Raw genomic sequence first — 17,364 nt, forward strand, 5'->3', positions numbered from 1 at the left:
AAGAGATCCAACCAGTCCATTCTAAAGGAGATCAGTCCTGAATAATCACTGGAAGGACTGATGCTGAAGCCAAAGTTCCAATTCTTTGGCCTCCTGATAGGAGCTCAGTTCAGTTCAGTCCCTCAGTCATGTCTGACTCTTTGTGACCCCCTGGACTGCAGCACACAAGGTACTTTCCTGTCCATCACCAACTCCCAGAGCCATCCAGTCATCTCATCCTCTGTCACTCCCTTTTACTCCTGCCTTCAAGCTTTCCCAGCATCAGGGTCTCTTCCAATGAGTCAGTTCTTCGCATCAGGTGGTCAAAGTACTGGAGTTTCAGCTTCAGCATTTTGAATTTACTGATTGGAACAGTAGATATATCTTCATTAAGTATATAGCCTGTTCTTAAAATAATACATCACTCAGCTGGGCTCATCAAATGTTTATCAAAAGACTTTCTTCAGAGTATCCCCCTTACCTTATCCATTCATCTTATACTATTACATTATAAACTTTGTTCATTACCAACCAGACTCCCTTATTAAAAGACATGCCCTACAGCTGAGTAAATGCTTCTGATATGTCAAATAAAAGGGAGAAGGCTTAAAAAATAAAATACATTCCTTAAACTACATCTTAAAACCTTACAGATGCTGCTTTGACTCCCCCTTTACAAAATATTTTGAATTCTGTCAAAGTCTTAAGTGGCCCTTGCTCCTGCAGTAAACAATAAACTTGTCTTTGTTTGATCAAACAGGTTATTTTGCTGGTCTCTTCAGAGATAGGTGAAAGTCAATAATCTCTTCCATGAAAACTACCATCCAGACAAATGTAATTACATTTGACCCTTGAACAAGGTGGGGGTTAGAGAAGTCCACATTTTCTGCAGTCAAAAGTCTAAGTAACTTACAGTCTGCCCTCTGTGCCTATCCAGTTCCTCCTTATCCATGGATCCACACCCTCAGATTCAATTAACTGCAGTATTTACTGTGGAAAAGAGATCAGCATCTACATGAACCCACACAGTTCAGGCCTGTGTTGTTCAAGGGTTGGCTGTATTACTTGTTATTTCTTAAGGGTATTGTGCTTTCTCATAGACTGTGTTTTTACATATCAGTTTCTTTTTTCTAAAATAGCATCTTGTCTTTTATTTAACTTTTAAGACAGACTAAATGTTGCTTCCTCTGAAATCCTTATTGAAACTCTAGCAACATAAATCACTTAGGCATCTGTGTTCCAATAGCATTCAGAAAGCCTTTTCTATAGGATCCTATTGTTTTCTGATTGCTTGGTTACACATTTTTCTTCCCCAAAGACACTGTGCTCCTTGATTGTAGACAGTGAGCCTCATCTGCTTTTTCCTGTGGCTTGAAGAATGAAAGAAGTTTGCTAGTTGATCAATAAATATTTGTTGAATGTGGAATGAGCAGCATTTATCTTAGCTATATAGAGAAAGAAGAGGGCAAAGAAATGTTTGTCAGAATAAACTTGGGCTTGTTTTCATAAAGATATGTTTTTATCCTTGATTGTATTTTTCTTTTTGTTCTAGGTAACCCTGAGAAGTTAAAAACAAAAAAAACTTTGAAGTAGTAGCTCTCTGAGCCAACAAAAGATTCTGTTGATGTTTCATGCCTCTCTCAAAAAGGTAATTTCTCATTTCCCTTCCATCTAGCAATTACAGATGACAATTATGAACACGCAGCTGGCCCAGCCCTTCTAACAGGGTAGCAGATGGCTTTTTCTCCCCCTTAAGGAAAATTTTATATCCTCTGGCATTGGTCTGGATATAAATGTTGTCAGTTTCATGATCTGAAATAAAAGGTGAGCATGTTGTTTAGCCCAGTCAGAGCTGGAAGAAGAACCAAGTTTTATAGTGTTGTGAAATTCATGACACTATGGTGGCTAATAAAAATGAAGCCTGATATTGTTATATGTCTGCTTAAGTATTATTTATTCCCTATGCACAACACATGCCTTGCTGGATAGCCTCAATTCATGCAATACTTGGGCTATTATATTTATACTATGGCAATAGAATTTTTAAATTTCCATCTGAACTGAAATTTACAAGGTCCAAAAAAATGTCAGAGTTCATGGATAACAACTTTTGACAAGGGCTAAATTAATATTTGCCACATTGACTGAACATTTCCTATAAAACAGTTTGTTGAGACATCAGAGAAATTGTTGAGGAAGAAAGTAAACTAGAGAATACTTATGACAAATAGTAAAACTGGATTGACATTCTACATAGCAAATTAAACTGCTTTTAAAAGGAAGGCAAAATAATGTATATCATATCTCAGTTTCTGATCATTTTTGATCATTTGGAAGTATGATTATTTAATAAGTTTAGTGTTAAGTAGAGAGTCTAGGATGTTTCTATTTCTCTGTTTTGGCTGTCATCTACAAATGAAAGAAATAACCTTGCTTATAATGTAAGCTATTTATCCCTTTGAGTACTCTGTGTATTTCATATCATAATGACAATAAGCATTATAACATATTCATGTTGAGTCTCAGTGATTCTGATATCTTTGTGGCTTGTGTCAATTATATTTTATAAAAACTTGAATAGGAATTATAATAGTTTATTATAAAAGTATATTACAGTCTTTGCCTTAAGCATGCATGATCTGAGTAATCCATCAATCCTGTGAGGTAGTAATGGGTCCATTTTGCGAAGGAGACAAAGAATCAGCTAGAAGAAATGATTTCAACAAGTCACATAGTTGTAAATGGTGAAGCTGGTGCCAGAACTCAGAACTCTTGTCCTGCAGAAACAGAACTCTTTGTTCTACAATACACAGATCCCTGTTAATATATTTTAAAATAATTGCAGAAGAGATGTTACAGACCTTTCACACAGAATCTGATCAATGTTCATTTTGAGGAAAGGGAACTAATACAGGCATTAGTTTTAATTGTTTCCTCCTTTTGAGAACAGTAATCATGAAAAGAAATTAAAAGATTGAGTTCAGGATTGATTTTCTTGTCTTTGTAGCAACCCCTGCAGCTTCAAGAAACCTCTAGAAAGGTTTTCTTCAGAGACTGTTTTGACTTCCTCATATTAGAGTATCAGAGACAGTCTCTGTACTCTGTCCAATATTAATCATAGTGGATTGGAACTTAGACATTTCTCTAGGGATGTTCCTTCACTTTGTAAACAGTGTCAGGGCAAAAAAATATATGCTCCTGTATGGCACAGCACAAATAATTGCTGACATCCATTGGTAGTTTCTAACATGGTGGTCCAGTTTCATTTTTTTTTTCATGTGACTGTCTAGTGTTCCCCACACCATTTATTAACGAGACTGTCATTTCCCTATTGTGTGTTCTTGGTTCCTTTGTTGTAAATTAATTGTCCATATGTGTGTGGGTTGATTTCTGGGATGTCTGTTTTGTTTCAATGATCTGTGTGTCTGTTTTTATCTGTTTTGTGGGGAAATAAAAAGTGGCTTGACTGAGGAGGGGTCCACAAGGATGTCCCCCTCCTGAGATAGATCATGCAGGGCTAGCTAGGAGGTCCTTTCCCAGGTGAAGTGTCAAGGAGATGGGTAAAGATCACACCAGCCACGGATGAAGTATCGATGACTGAGACAGTAGCTCTGCTGACCCCACAGCAATTTTGAGGTCAAGGATTGGGTCTTACTCATTTGGGATCAAAATCCACTAGGGACTGTACAGGAAATGCAGGACTTGGAATCCTCTGGTGAAGAGTTCAGAGGCCAGAGGTCATGAAGATGATTACCCACCTGAGGCTTGAGGAACCTCAGCAAACAAAGGTCACATGTGAGGCTCACTGCTGCATCTGAGTAAGTCTCCTGTCACGCACTGAACAATTCAGATGCTTAAGGAGGCCTCCCTGCAAGAGGGAGATTCTATAAAATTCTCTGTTGGAACTGCCCTTAGAAATTACATTGTGATTGTTCACTGTGATTTGGAATGAATTTCTCAGAATTCATCTTTTATCAGGCTTCCCAGGTAGCTCAGCTGGTAAAGAATCTGCCTGCAATGCAGGAGACCCCACTTTGAGTCCTAGGTTGGGAAGATTCCCTGGAGAAGGGATAGGCTACCCACTCCTGTATTCTTGAGCTTCCCTGCTGGTTCAGCTGGTAAAGAATCTGCCTGTAATGTGGGAGACCTGGGTTTGATCCCTGAATTGAGAAGATCCCCTGGAGAGGGGATAGGTTACCCACTACTATATAGTCCATGGGGTTGCAAAGAGTCAGACACAACTGAGCAACTTCCCCTTTTCATCTCATCTCTTTATCATCCAACAGAAGGCAGAACAGAAGCCTTAAAACCTTGATGGAATGAATCTGATCATGTCCAAAATCAACATGGGTGAAGTCTGACCTTTCAGTCTATGATGACATGATACTGATTTCATTTCAGGTCTGAAATATTCAGTTCTCTGCCTTGACATCATTGATGAAAATGGTCCAGGATTTGAAATGGAAAGTTTCTTCATGTCTAAATGGTCAAGGACCTTAATTAAAAAAAAAAAAATTCCAGCTGATTCCAATCATAAGGGTAAAGTATCTCTCTCTCTGGTTCCCAGAAGCCTACACTGGCCTATTTACTTCTTGATTATCTTTGCATGCTTAAGCCATATTTTCATACTTTCCTCTTATGAAGTTATCATTAATACAAATGGTAATTATATAAAATCAAGTTACAAAAGTGATTGCATTAATAAATTTCCAATCTATAATTTTTATCATCTCTCTAAAATAATCAAGTACTGGAAAATGTCTGAAGAGGTCTCAGAATGTGATTTTTTGAAGGGTGATCAAGGAATTATGAGCTTCTTCAGTGGCTCAATAGTAAAGAATTTGGCTACAGTGTAAGGGACGTAGGAGACCCAGGTTCAATTCCTGAGTCAGGAAGGTCCCCCTGGAGGAGGAAATGGCAACCCACTCCAGAATTCTTGCCTGGAGAATCCCATGGACAGAGGAGCCTGGCGAGCTATAGTCCAAAGGGTTGCAAAGACTCAGACAAGACTAAGCAACTGAGCATAAGCAAGGAATTATATGATAAGTAACTATAAAGGTTAGTATGATTCAGTTCAGTTGCAATAAGACTGCTGAATTTAACAAATAAAAATACAAGGCACAAAGTTAAATCTGTATGTCCCAAATGTATATGTGAAAGGATACCCTTGACGATTTTTCTAAGTCCACCTCCAGAGGCCAAGGCTTACTTAGAACATACTTATACTAAAAAATGCATTTGTTGTTTTTCATAAATTCAAATTTAACTGGGCATCCTGTATTTTATCTGGTAACCCTAATTTGGAGGAATCGGCTGTTTGCCATGACACTAAAAGTACTATTGTAATTTTTCATTCTGCATTATACTTATGTCATTAGGCTTATTCATAAGGGAGGAAAGCAAATTAAATTGGCTAACAAAATATTATCGAATGAGATTACCCAGGATTTTTACTCTGTTGGCATTTTTCTCTGCATAATGCTGAAATTTGTATTGACTGAGGAAGAGGATTTGTTGTGAAGTAATTTTGGGGCTGTATGGCTCTGGATTTTGTAAATGGACCATTTTGGAAGAAATTTCCAGCACCCTCAAAGCCCCACTCTTATCATCACAGAGCTTTTCAGACTAATGCTTGAATGTGCCCAGTGAAAGAGGAAGACAGAGCTTACATTTATTTCCATGTTTATGCTGGAAGTTCAGAGCTTTGTGTCTGAACAATAACTGAGACCCAAACTTAGGGACAGGAATAAATGTTCTCAGTTCATTAATAGGCTTAGGGAGTTTATATCAGTTTTGTGATTGATCGATCACATATTTATGGTGAAAGTTAGGTATACATTGCAAAGCCTTTTGAAATCTTAAAAGAGCAGGGAACACTATTTAAAGAAAAAGCGGTCTTTGGTTTTATTCAATGTAATAATAAAAGTCACAATTTGGACTTACTTGGTGACGCGGTGGATAAGAATCTGCCTGCTAATGCAGGCAACATGGGTTCAATCCCTGATCCGGGATGATTCCACGTGCCTTGGGGCATTTAGAGCCCTTGCATCACAACTTCTGAGCCCATGCTCTCTGACCCTCAAGCCACAACTACTGAGCCTGTGTGTCACAGCTACTGAGGCTGAAGTGCTTAGAGCCTGTGCTCCACAAGAGAAACCAACATAATGAGAAACCTGTGCACTGCAAAGACAAGTGGCCCCCACTCTTCACGACTAGAGAAAGCCCATGTCCAGCCATAAAGACCCTGTGCAACAACAACAACAAAAGAACCAATTTATTCAGCACTTAGTATGTTGTGGCCACTAGATTAACGATCTCGAGTTATTTCTCTTATCCTTTCAATGTTACCATCAGGTTGGGTGTTTTATCTGCATTTTATAAGCAAGTTTTAATCTTTCATCCCTGGTTCATGCTTTGCCAAGTGAAAAGCTTGCTTTTAAACCATGTTCTTATGTTAAAAATTTTGTCTTAACCTCTAGGTTGTCTTGTCACCACTTTGTGTGTTGATTTTGCTTTAAAGCATGACATGGCTAGTAGCAAAGCCCTCATAAGAAATCCATTTACCTTCAGTTCAGGTTATAGCTTCTTTCCTAAAATGCCAGGCATATTGAAGGTTTAATCACTTGAAACTCAGAAAAACAGATTCGAATGCGTTTCTCCAAAGAGCTGAGAAAATGGAACCAGTGAATGTTTTTTCTGCCTAATAAAATCAATCACGTTTTATGTGTACTGATGAGCAGTGTAACTCTCCTGGTAACCAAATTTCTGTCTTTTGACAGTTTCCACCTCAGGGCCAAACTCTTTTAAAAGAGCTGATGTAGCCCCAGCATGGCTAACTACTTGCCAGAGGTACCATGGATGATTTACTCTTAATCATGCTCCATAAAGAATATTACCATTTTATGTAAGAGTTACAAGTTCAAGATCAGGAGTTCAAGGGAAGTAATGACAGTATAGCTGGAAGAAAATATTGGGAAGTGGTTGAAATATTTCCAGATTAGCTTCCAGAGTATTGCGTCTTTTCAAGGAAGCTAAGGTGGATTGTGAATAATCTTCCTTCAAGGTCATCAGAATAGTGGAGTTTGGAGAACTGGCCCATAGCATAGTGACCATGTGATATAAAGCACGTATTTTCTTTAGTGGAATACTGTTGTCCTTTAATGATCAGGAAAATAAAGACACTAAAGATCAGGAAAATAATGATCAGGAAAATAAAAATGAAAGCACAGTCTGTGCTAATTCCCTCCTGCGGTACTTAGGACACTTTGCCCACCCTAGGTCTTGTTATATTAAGAAGGGGACTGTAACATTCCCCTTTTTCAGAGTTCCTTTCATGGACAGTTTCACTTGTTGCATTAAAGCTGAAGTTTTCCAGTTGAAAAATTTAATGTACCTCTGCTTCTTATTTATAAATTTTTGCCACAATCTCTATAATTGGAATAATTTGTGAAATTTGTTAAGTACTTTATTGACGTCATCATTTTACAGTCTTTCGTGCAAGCCTCTTAGGTAAATCGGTGTTATTTTCATCATTTTACAAGTGCAGAGACAGTGGCAAGGCTATTTCTATTAATAGGCTCCAGAATAGAGCACAGTATTGGTTAAAGGTAATGCACACCATGGTGAAACAGCACAGAACTGGGAGTCAGAAGATTTATAAACCCTGCTCTTGCCTGCCTGTATGATCTTGGGACCTAACCTATTGAGTTTCTATTTCTTTCTCTGCAAAATGAGGCAGCTGGATTGGAAACCTCAGCCATTCCATCTCTATAGTGATTGAGATAGAGCAACAGTGATTCTTGTAAAGGGACATTTATTTAATTCTGTTCAACTAACATTAAGCACTTGCTGAATGCCAGGCAACAACATTTTCTGCCCTGCGAGGAGAGCTAAGATCACAGTAAAAGCAGGCATTAGTAGACATCTGACTCAATAAATGACCAAGGCCTCGAGTCCACTGTTTGCACTGTTGTTTTGGCAACCTTCCTCAGTCATTTTTACATGTGAACTTATAATAACTCTATACTAAAATATTTTGAAAACTCTATAGCAGCCTTGGATTTAATTGAAGACACAAAGGTATCTGAGCACCTGGGCTATACCTTGAACACACACATGGTAGAAACTCATCAATATTGAATGAATTAAAATATTAGTTGTCACTGGGGTAGGAGTTTAACCTTTTTTAAGTTTCCAAAGGTGGAAGCACCTTCTTCATGTTTGGTAGGGTCATCCATACTCTATGGAATTTGAGAAATAATAATATTTATGTATTATATTTGTATGATGTTTTATGGTTTATACCTTTTCATTTACATTGTCTTATTTGATCTTCACGATGTGAGTTGGACTGTGAAGAAAGCTGAGCACTGAAGAATTGATGCTTTTGAACTGTGGTGTTGGAGAAGACTCTTGAGAGTCCCTTGGATTGCAAGGAGATCCAACCAGTCCATCCTAAAGGAGATCAGTCCTGAGTGTTCATTGGAAGGACTGATGCTGAAGCTGAAACTCCAATACTTTGGCCACCTCATGCGAAGAGTTGATTCATTGGAAAAGACCCTGATGCTGGGAGGGATTGGGGGCAGGAGGAGAAGGGGACTACAGAGGATGAGATGACTGGATGGCATCACTGATTCGATGCACATGAGTTTGGGTGAACTCCAGGAGTTGGTGATGGACAGGGAGGCCTATCATGCTGTGATTCATGGGGTCACAAAGAGTCGGACATGACTGAGTGACTGAACTGAACTGAACTGAAACCCATGTTAGTTGGCAAGGTAATTATTATTGTATCCTTTAATTTTTTCCAGCAGAAGCTGAAGTTCCAAGAGTCTAAATAAGCTGCCCAAGATGCTGCAGTAATGAAAAGTCAGGAGAGTGTAAAAGTACAATTCTTCATTTTTTTCTACCACATAATTATGCTTCTACCAAAGGTTCCATCAATCACTAAATGCTGAATATGTATACAAAGTGCAGTGCACAGCAGGAGTTGCATGATAAAACTTATTTCTTCCCCTACTTATTATGTGGAAAGGTAGGACAAGCACCTCTTTGAATGGCATGATTTATTTTTCAGCAGGATTTGGTTGACTGCCTACCAAAGGCCACACACTGTGCCAGGCTTGGAGGAACAACTGTGAGCAAGACACGGTCCTTGCCTTCAAGTTGTTTACTTTCTACTGCAAAAGACAAACCAGGAAATAGGGAATGACTCAAAAAATGTAGTACCTCTTAGGAGAGGTACCTCCTGAGAGCTCAGGGGGATACCAGCCCAGTCTTTAGAGAATTAAAAACACTAACCCAGGAAATAATCATCCAGGCTAAAATTTGAGAGATGGAGGTTAATTTTCCTCCTTTGAGTATAGGTTAGGCTTTGTGACTTATTTTTAATAAAAGAATAAGGCCAAAGTGGGGTTTCACTTCAGAGATGAGGTCGTAAAAGACACAAGACTTTTGCCTTGTTCTCTCTAAGGTCTCCTGTTTTGGAAGAAGTCAGCTGGCATGCTGTTAGGACGATCAGTCTATCATGTAGGAGGCTCACATGACAGGGAGCTGAGGCTTTGCCAGTAGCTAGCAAGGAACTGAGCTTTGCTGCCTATAGTCATATGAGCGTGCCATCTGGGAAGTGGATTTGCTATCCCACAGTGCAGCAGTCCTGGCCAACAGCTTGACTGTAACCTCACAAGAAGCCTTGAGCCAGAATCTCCTAGCTGAGCTGTTTCTAGATTCCTGACCCACAGAAACTATGAGATAATAAGTATGGCTTGTGTAAAGCTGCTAAGTTTGCTTAATTGTTATATAGCAAATAGATAATATGGGCTTCCCTGGTGGCTTGGTGGTAAAGAATCTGCCTGCCAATGGAGGAGACGTGAGTTTGATCCCTCTGTTGGGAAGATCCCCTGGAGAGGGAAATGCAACCCACTCACTCTAGTATTCTTGCCTGGGAAATCCCATGGACAGAGGAGCCTGGTGGGCTACAGTCCATGAGGTTGAAAAAGAGTCAGACAGGTTTTAGTCATTAAACAATAATAGATAATACATAGCAAATGGGAAGAGTAGTTGTGAAAGTATTCTAAGTTGAGGGGAGAATGTGTGCAGAACACCAAAAGGGAGAACATGATGCATTTGAGGAGATGAAAGCAGTTAAGTACAACTGGGGACCGAGTTGGGGGCAGAAGGGTCTGGAGAAGGGTCTGTAGTGTGATAAGCAGATCATGAAAGGCTTCATAAAGCATTAAAAGGAGTGAAACATTCTTCCTGTAGCCTGTAGCAAGTCCACAAGCGGGCCCCAAGGGTACAGTATAGTTGACATAAAGCATATGCCCTTTTTATTTTACTCTTTCACCTTCTATAATAATATAATTTCTCTTTGGCTAAAAGTCTTAATAAAGTGAATAGCCATTACATAAATACTCAGAAAACTAGAAGTCACAGATTATATGGGTTCTGGAAAAGAGGAGTTAATGACTAGTCTAGCACATAGATCTTCTGACAGGGGTAAGAAATGTAATAGCTGGTGGCTTCATTTGAAAAATTCCACTTGAAACTCTACATATTTCATATCTCAGTGAAGCACTGGGCCAAACAAAGGAGGAAGGGAATGGATTTACTTCATTCTAGTTACCTTGGAGTTGCCCATGAACTGTAATTGAAATGATATTTCTTTCTGGAAAGTTATATCTTGCAATTTCAGGGAGAAATTGTTCTACATTTAGGTCTTTTGCTGGCAAAGTTAAATTGTGTGGTTTTGTAACAAGGTCAAAATAATGTTTAAAATGATTGTATGAATGGGCACTACCACTGCCTATACCTAAAACTTCTCTACTACACATTTTTGTGCCATTAAGTTGTGCCATTCCTAGCTCAGATAGATGCTTTCTTATGACCATTTTTATCAAGTGCTGCTCATGTCAAAAGTTATGTATACTGAAAGTTCTCAACTAATATGCCACAGGCCTAGGAATTTAGGATATGTTCGCAATAGTTAGTCATGACATCAAGTTGGAGAGTATTCCATACTCTGAAGGGCAGCTGCCACTCAGTTTCTCCCAACTATTGTCTCTAATCCAGAAAAGCAAATTTATAATACCAGATCTTGCAATTTATCAATAGAAGTCAACAATCCAAACTGTATATGAAATTTCCTACTTTTTAATTGCTTGGATTGTGAATTCAGTTTGTTAAAAGCAGTGCATATTAGCACTGAGCAAGCAAAGAACAAAACAAAACAAATCAAAACAAACAAACAAAAAAAATAGCAAGGTGATGGAATTCCAGTTGAGCTATTTCGAATCCTGAAAGATGACGCTGTGAAAGTGCTACACTCAATAGGCCAGCAAATTTGGAAAACTCGGAAGTGGCCACAGGACTGGAAAAGATCAGTTTTCATTCCAATCCCAAAGAAAGGCAATGCCAAAGAATGCTCAAACTATTGCACAATTGCAGTCATCTCACACGCTAGTCAAGTAATGCTCAAAATTCTCCAAGGCAGGCTTCAGCAATATGTGAACCGTGAACTTCCAGATGTTCAAGCTGGTTTTAGAAAAGGCAGAGGAACCAGAGATCAAATTGCCAACATCCGCTGGATCATGGAAAAAGCAAGAGAGTTCCAGATAAACATCTATTTCTGCTTTATTGGCTATGCCAAAGCCTTTGACTGTGTGGATCACAATAAACTGGAAAATTCTGAGAGAGATGGGAATACCAGACCACCTGACCTGCCTCTTGAGAAACCTATATGCAGGTCAGGAGGCAACAGTTAGAACTGGACCTGGAACACCAGACTGGTTCCAAATAGGAAAAGGAGTATGTCAAGGCTGTATATTGTCACCCTGCTTATTTAACTTCTATGCAGAGTACATCATGAGAAATGCTAGGCTGGAAGAAGCACAAGCTGGAATCAAGATTGCTGGGAGAAATATCAATCACCTCAGATATGCAGATGAAACCACCCTTAAGGCAGAAAGTGAAGAGGAACTAAAGAGACTCTTGATGAATGTGAAGGAGGAGAATGAAAAGGTTGGCTCAAAGCTCAACATTCAGAAAACGAAGATCATGGCATCTGGTCCCATCACTTCATGGCAAATAGATGGAGAAACAGTGGAAACAATGCCTGACCTTATTTTTCTGGGCTCCAAAATCACTGCAGATGGTGATTGCAGCCATGAAATTAAAAGACACTTACTCCTTGGAAGGAAAGTTATGACCAACCTAGATACCATATTGAAAAGCAGAGACATTACTTTGCTGACAAAGGTCCATCTAGTCAAGGGTATGGTTTTTCCAGTGGTCATGTATGGATGTGAGAGTTGAACTATAAAGAAAGCTGAACGCCAAAGAATTGATGCTTTTGAACTGTGGTGTTGGAGAAGACTCTTGAGAGTCCCTTAGACAGCAAGGAGATCCAACCAGTCAATCCTAAAGGAGATCAGTCCTGGGTGTTTATTGGAAGGACTGATGTTGAAGCTGAAACTCCAATACTTTGGCCACTTGATGCAAAGAGCTGACTCATTGGAAAAGACCCTGATGCTGGGAAAAATTGAGGGCAGAAGGAAAAGGGGATGACAGAGAATGAAATGGTTGGATGGCATCACCGACTCAATGAACATGGGTTTGGGTAGACTCTGGGAGTTGGTGATGGACAGGGAGGCCTGGTGTCCTGTGGTTCATGGGATCGCAAAGAGTCAGACATGACAGAGTGACTGAACTGAACTGAACTGATATAGATTGGATGCAGGTTCCAGTGTGCTATCATGGGTTTCCAGTTTGCTATCTCTATATTAACAATATAATATCTGTGCTTCCTCAGAATTCATCCTCCAAACGCAGCCAGAGTGTTTGTTCTATCTGAACGCAGTTCTCTCTGCAGTTCTGCAGTGGCTTCCCCTTTCTTATTCCATGTTTCCTTCCAAAGTGTACGAGGTCCTCTAGGATCTGAATCTGGCCTTTGCATCCTTGTCCTGCTTTGTATGTTCCTAAATTGTCAGCTGCTTTCATATCCACTTTGCTTAGAACAATTCAGATTTATGAACGCTATCAGAAAGCCCTTTCTGGTTTAGTATTTGTGCAGGATTTTTCATTTTATTAAATAAAATATTATTAATAGTTGCAGTTGAATAAGGCCAGACAGATTTACTCTACTTCCAGCTTTTCTAGTAATGATGAGTGGAATATATATTATTAAAGAGAGTTCTCTTTATAATATGTAGCTAAATCTGAAAGACAATCAATAATAATCATCTTCCTTCATTCAGGCCTTTCCAGGCATAATATCATTATAACTTGTGCTGCGTATGTACAACTATCACCTACCATTTAATTATTATCTCCCTTTCAAAGACACAATGCAGAGTATTTGCTAATTAGAAAAAAAGATGAGTAGGGATTGTTCAACTTTTTGGTCTCAGGAAGTAAAGGAAGCAGTATTTAATGTTGCCAACTAATTAAACTCAAACATTTGTATGTATCATATATACAAATAAATGATACATATATACAATGGGATATTACTCTGCCATAAACAGGAATACATTTGAGTCAGTTTTAGTGAGATGGATGAACCTAGAGCCTTTTATACAGAATGAAGTAAGTCAGAAAGAGAAAAACAAATATTGGGTATTAATACATATACATGGAATCTGGAAAGATGGTACTGATGAACCCATTTGCCTGGCAGCCATGGAGATGCAGACGTGAAGAACAGACTTGTGGACACAGTGAGGGAGGGAGCGGGTAGGACAAATAGAGCAACATTGAAATATATTCATGACCATATGTAAAATAGATAGCCAGTGGGAATTTGCTGTATGATGCAAGGAGCTCAAACCTGACGCTCTGTGACAACCTAGAGGGGTGAGATGGGGTGGGAGATGGGAGGGAGGTTTAGGAGGAAGGGGACATATATATGCCTATGGTTGATTCATGTTGATGTATGGCAAAAACCAATGCAATACTATTAAGCAATTATTCTACTATTAAAATTAATAATTAAAAAAATGATTATCTTAATGTTATACTTGGTAACATTCAGATAGCCAATGGTAGATTTTTTGTTTTAATGTACAAAGATTATCTTATTTCAATTTTTGAAAGAATTTTATTTTTGAAAATAGTTGTTGAAAATGAGTTATAGGTTCATCAATATTAAAAAATAATTTTATGACAGTTTATAAATATTTTAAATTATATAATTTTAATTATTTTAACATCCTCCTTCGCTTTTAAAAGTGTCTCACTTTGGACAATAAATTATATGATCCTCTTACTTAATTTCTTCTGCATTCCAACCACTCAAAACCACTGGTAATCTGCTCAGTTCACTGAACTGTTTCTCTGAGTCTTTGCTCATGCAAGTTCTTCTGTTTGGCTTGACACCATTCCCGCTTTCATACCATCTTTACCTCCCCTTCCCTCAAAGTTTAATTTACACTCATCATTTAGTAATTAGTATGGATGAATATGTATGTGTTAGCAAAGAACAAATTTTACAAGGGTGATGCAATATTATCTAGGGAATTAAATTTCTATTCAGTATTAAAGTAAAGCAAAATTAATCCAGAAATCATGATCTCCAGGAAGCTTTATATTATACTAAACCATATGGGCGGCTGTTTCCCAACTTGATTTCAGCTTATTGCTGGCTACACTTTGTGTTGCCAGAGGCTAGCACAGTGCTGACATTCATCTGCCTGTTAACAATCTATGATACAAAATAAGGAGTAAATGAATGAATATGGATAAAAAGGATGTGATCTCATGTCCTTAGTTCCTCATTAACCTCTTGGCTAGTTTTCCCTAAAATAGGAACAAAGGGCAATGGGTTTTATCCTGGTTTCACATGAGGATGCTTTGTCACCACCTACGCATCCCTATTTCTAGTCTAATATGTACTGTCTGAAAGGAATCGGTGCCAGTGACATCTGTATCCCATAACAGTACTGTGCCAAACAGTATGGTGCCATGTTTATCCTTCCTGTCCCCTCAGGATATGGTTCCATTTCTTGGCTGTTATTCACCAGAGTTGTGTTTTCATTTGGGAAATAGAATGGATTTTTAGTTTGTATTTTTCGTTACTGGCTCAGCAATATGGAACCAAAAAGACCTCTGTCTGACATTGTTTTTCAAGATAAAAAAAAAAAATCTAAAGTTTGGACTTCATATATGAAGCCAAGTGGAAAAGACTAACATTGTTTTGTCCTCTGTCTGCAAAGTATGGCAGGAAATGACTCTGGTTTAATTCTGAAGAGAAGCGCATCAGAGACACTGTAATTGTAGCAGCCCATGATGCCCCAATTAGAGACATCACCATAGTTTAAGCTGCCAGTATTTTGTAGTCACTCACTTATGAACCTCAGAAAATGTGAGCACCAGCTCTTTACATGACAAATTTGTAATGGTCACGAGGGAAGGTTCCGGTATAGCTCTCTCTGTCAGTTGTATAGAAGATAGTCGTATTTGCTAATTTGGTCGCATCTATGCAAAAACCTGATGGAGAGGAAGAAATCATGTTCCATACATATGTTAATGAAATGGAAACGAAAACTTTCTCAAATGAAAGAAAAGAAGCTAGTGTCTGACAAGAGAACATTAAAATAATCAGGCCGGTTGTATGTATGTTATTGTCTGTAAGTTAATAATTTCAGCTTTCTCAGACTTCCCTGGTAGTCCAGTGATCCCAATGCAGGGAGCATAGGTTTGATCCCTGGTCAGGCAATTAAGATCCTGCATGCTACACGGTATGGCCAAAAAGTTAAAAGATAAATAATTTCAGTTCTATCAAGATCTACTGTGTGCACAGACCCTGTCCTTGCTGGAAAAGTTGGGTGAGGTCAGTATTTATACTCATAGCAGGATCTCTATGAAAATGCAAAGTATCAAGCCATTTCCTGAAATTATGAATGAGAAAACAAAGCTAAGACATATCCAGGTCAGATGCAGAAAATTTTTAATCATACAATTAGAATGTTAGTAATAGAGAAGTAATATAAATATACTTGAAGTGAAGTAAAGTCTCTCAGTCGTGTCTGACTCTGCGACCCCATGGACTGTAGCCTACCAGGCTTCTCTGTCCATGGGATTCTCCAGGCAAGAATACTGGAGTGGGTCACCATTTCCTTCTCCAGGGGATCTTCCCAACCCAGGGATCGAACCTGGGTCTCCCGCATTGGAGGCAGACGCTTTAACCTCTGAGCCACAAGGGAAGAAAGAGGATGGTAGAAAGGAGACACGAGCATGTAGCACCAGCCTTTTATTTTATGGATTAAGAGAATGAATTCTATGGAGGTTAATGCAACTAGAAAGACTGAAAGACTGCAAGACTGCAGAAGATGTGGATGGAACCTTCCCAAGCTTTCCTCTGGTGGAGGGGGTAACACCCACTAAAAAGTGTTTTGATTATGTCCTAAGTCATGTTTGTTCAAATATGAGTGAAAGATTTATTGAGCACTCGACTATGTACTGGGCCCTGGACAGTGGCTTGGATATGAGTGAAATGCTGCCAGTTCAGCTAAAATGGTTAGAGGCAATTACCTCTTCTAAAATTGATGGCAGCTCCTCACCTTGCAAACACCAATGCATGCACAGTTAAAACAGATTATTAAGGTGGCATTTAATCTCTATTATTTTACTTTTTAGTAAGGGATGAAATACTAAAGGGCTTCTCAGGTGGCTCCAGAGAAGGCAATGGCAACGCACTCCAGTACTCTTGCCTGGTAAATCCCATGGACGGAGGAGCCTGGTAGGCTGCAGTCCATGGGGTCACTAGGAGTTGGACACAACTGAGCGACTTCACTTTCACTTTTCACTTTCATGCATTGGAGAAGGAAATGGCAACCCACTCCAGTGTTCTTGCCTGGAGAATCCCATGTACAGGGGAGCCTGGTGGGCTGCCGTCCATAAGGTCGCACAGAGTCAGAGATGACTGAAGCGACTTACCAGCAGCAGCAGCAGCAGCAGCAGCAGCAGCAGCAGCAGCAGCAGCAGCAGCAGCAGCAGCAGCAGCAGCAGCAGGTGGCTCAGTGGTAAGGAATTTGCCTACCAAAGCAGGAGAATCAGGAGACTTGGGTTGATCTCTGGGTCAGGAAGATCTTCCAGAGTAGGAAATGGCAACCCACTCCAGTATCCTTGCCTAGAAAATTCCATGGACAGAGGAGCCTGGAGGGCTATAGTTCATGGGGTCACAAAGGGTTGGACACAACTGAGCATGCACACATGAAGTATTAGAAAATGTTAGTCTTTAGCTTTCAAATTGTATCAGAAAGCCTCAAAGCAAATACGGTAGAGATGATGAAGTTCAACTGAGAGGAAGAAATGATAAAATGTTTTTGACATAATTTGTATCCTATGTATTATTAGTGCCGTGTGTATTTACTTATTCATTTATTTATG

At 39.1% G+C, this 17,364-nt stretch overlaps 1 protein-coding gene and 1 non-coding gene across 6 annotated transcripts in view; both read right to left on the bottom strand.

Annotated features, from left to right (window-relative positions):
* PTGER3 (prostaglandin E receptor 3) overlaps positions 1–17,364 on the bottom strand; it is a 291,735-nt gene that overhangs the window by 4,389 nt on the left and 269,982 nt on the right. The gene's annotated exons all lie outside the window — the stretch shown is intronic.
* Positions 16,107–16,178, bottom strand: TRNAW-CCA (transfer RNA tryptophan (anticodon CCA)). The gene has a single exon. It is a non-coding gene; the product is annotated as a tRNA-Trp (tRNA).

Source organism: Ovis canadensis, chromosome 1 (assembly GCF_042477335.2).
Source record: "Ovis canadensis isolate MfBH-ARS-UI-01 breed Bighorn chromosome 1, ARS-UI_OviCan_v2, whole genome shotgun sequence".
Classification (NCBI taxonomy): domain Eukaryota; kingdom Metazoa; phylum Chordata; class Mammalia; order Artiodactyla; family Bovidae; genus Ovis; species Ovis canadensis.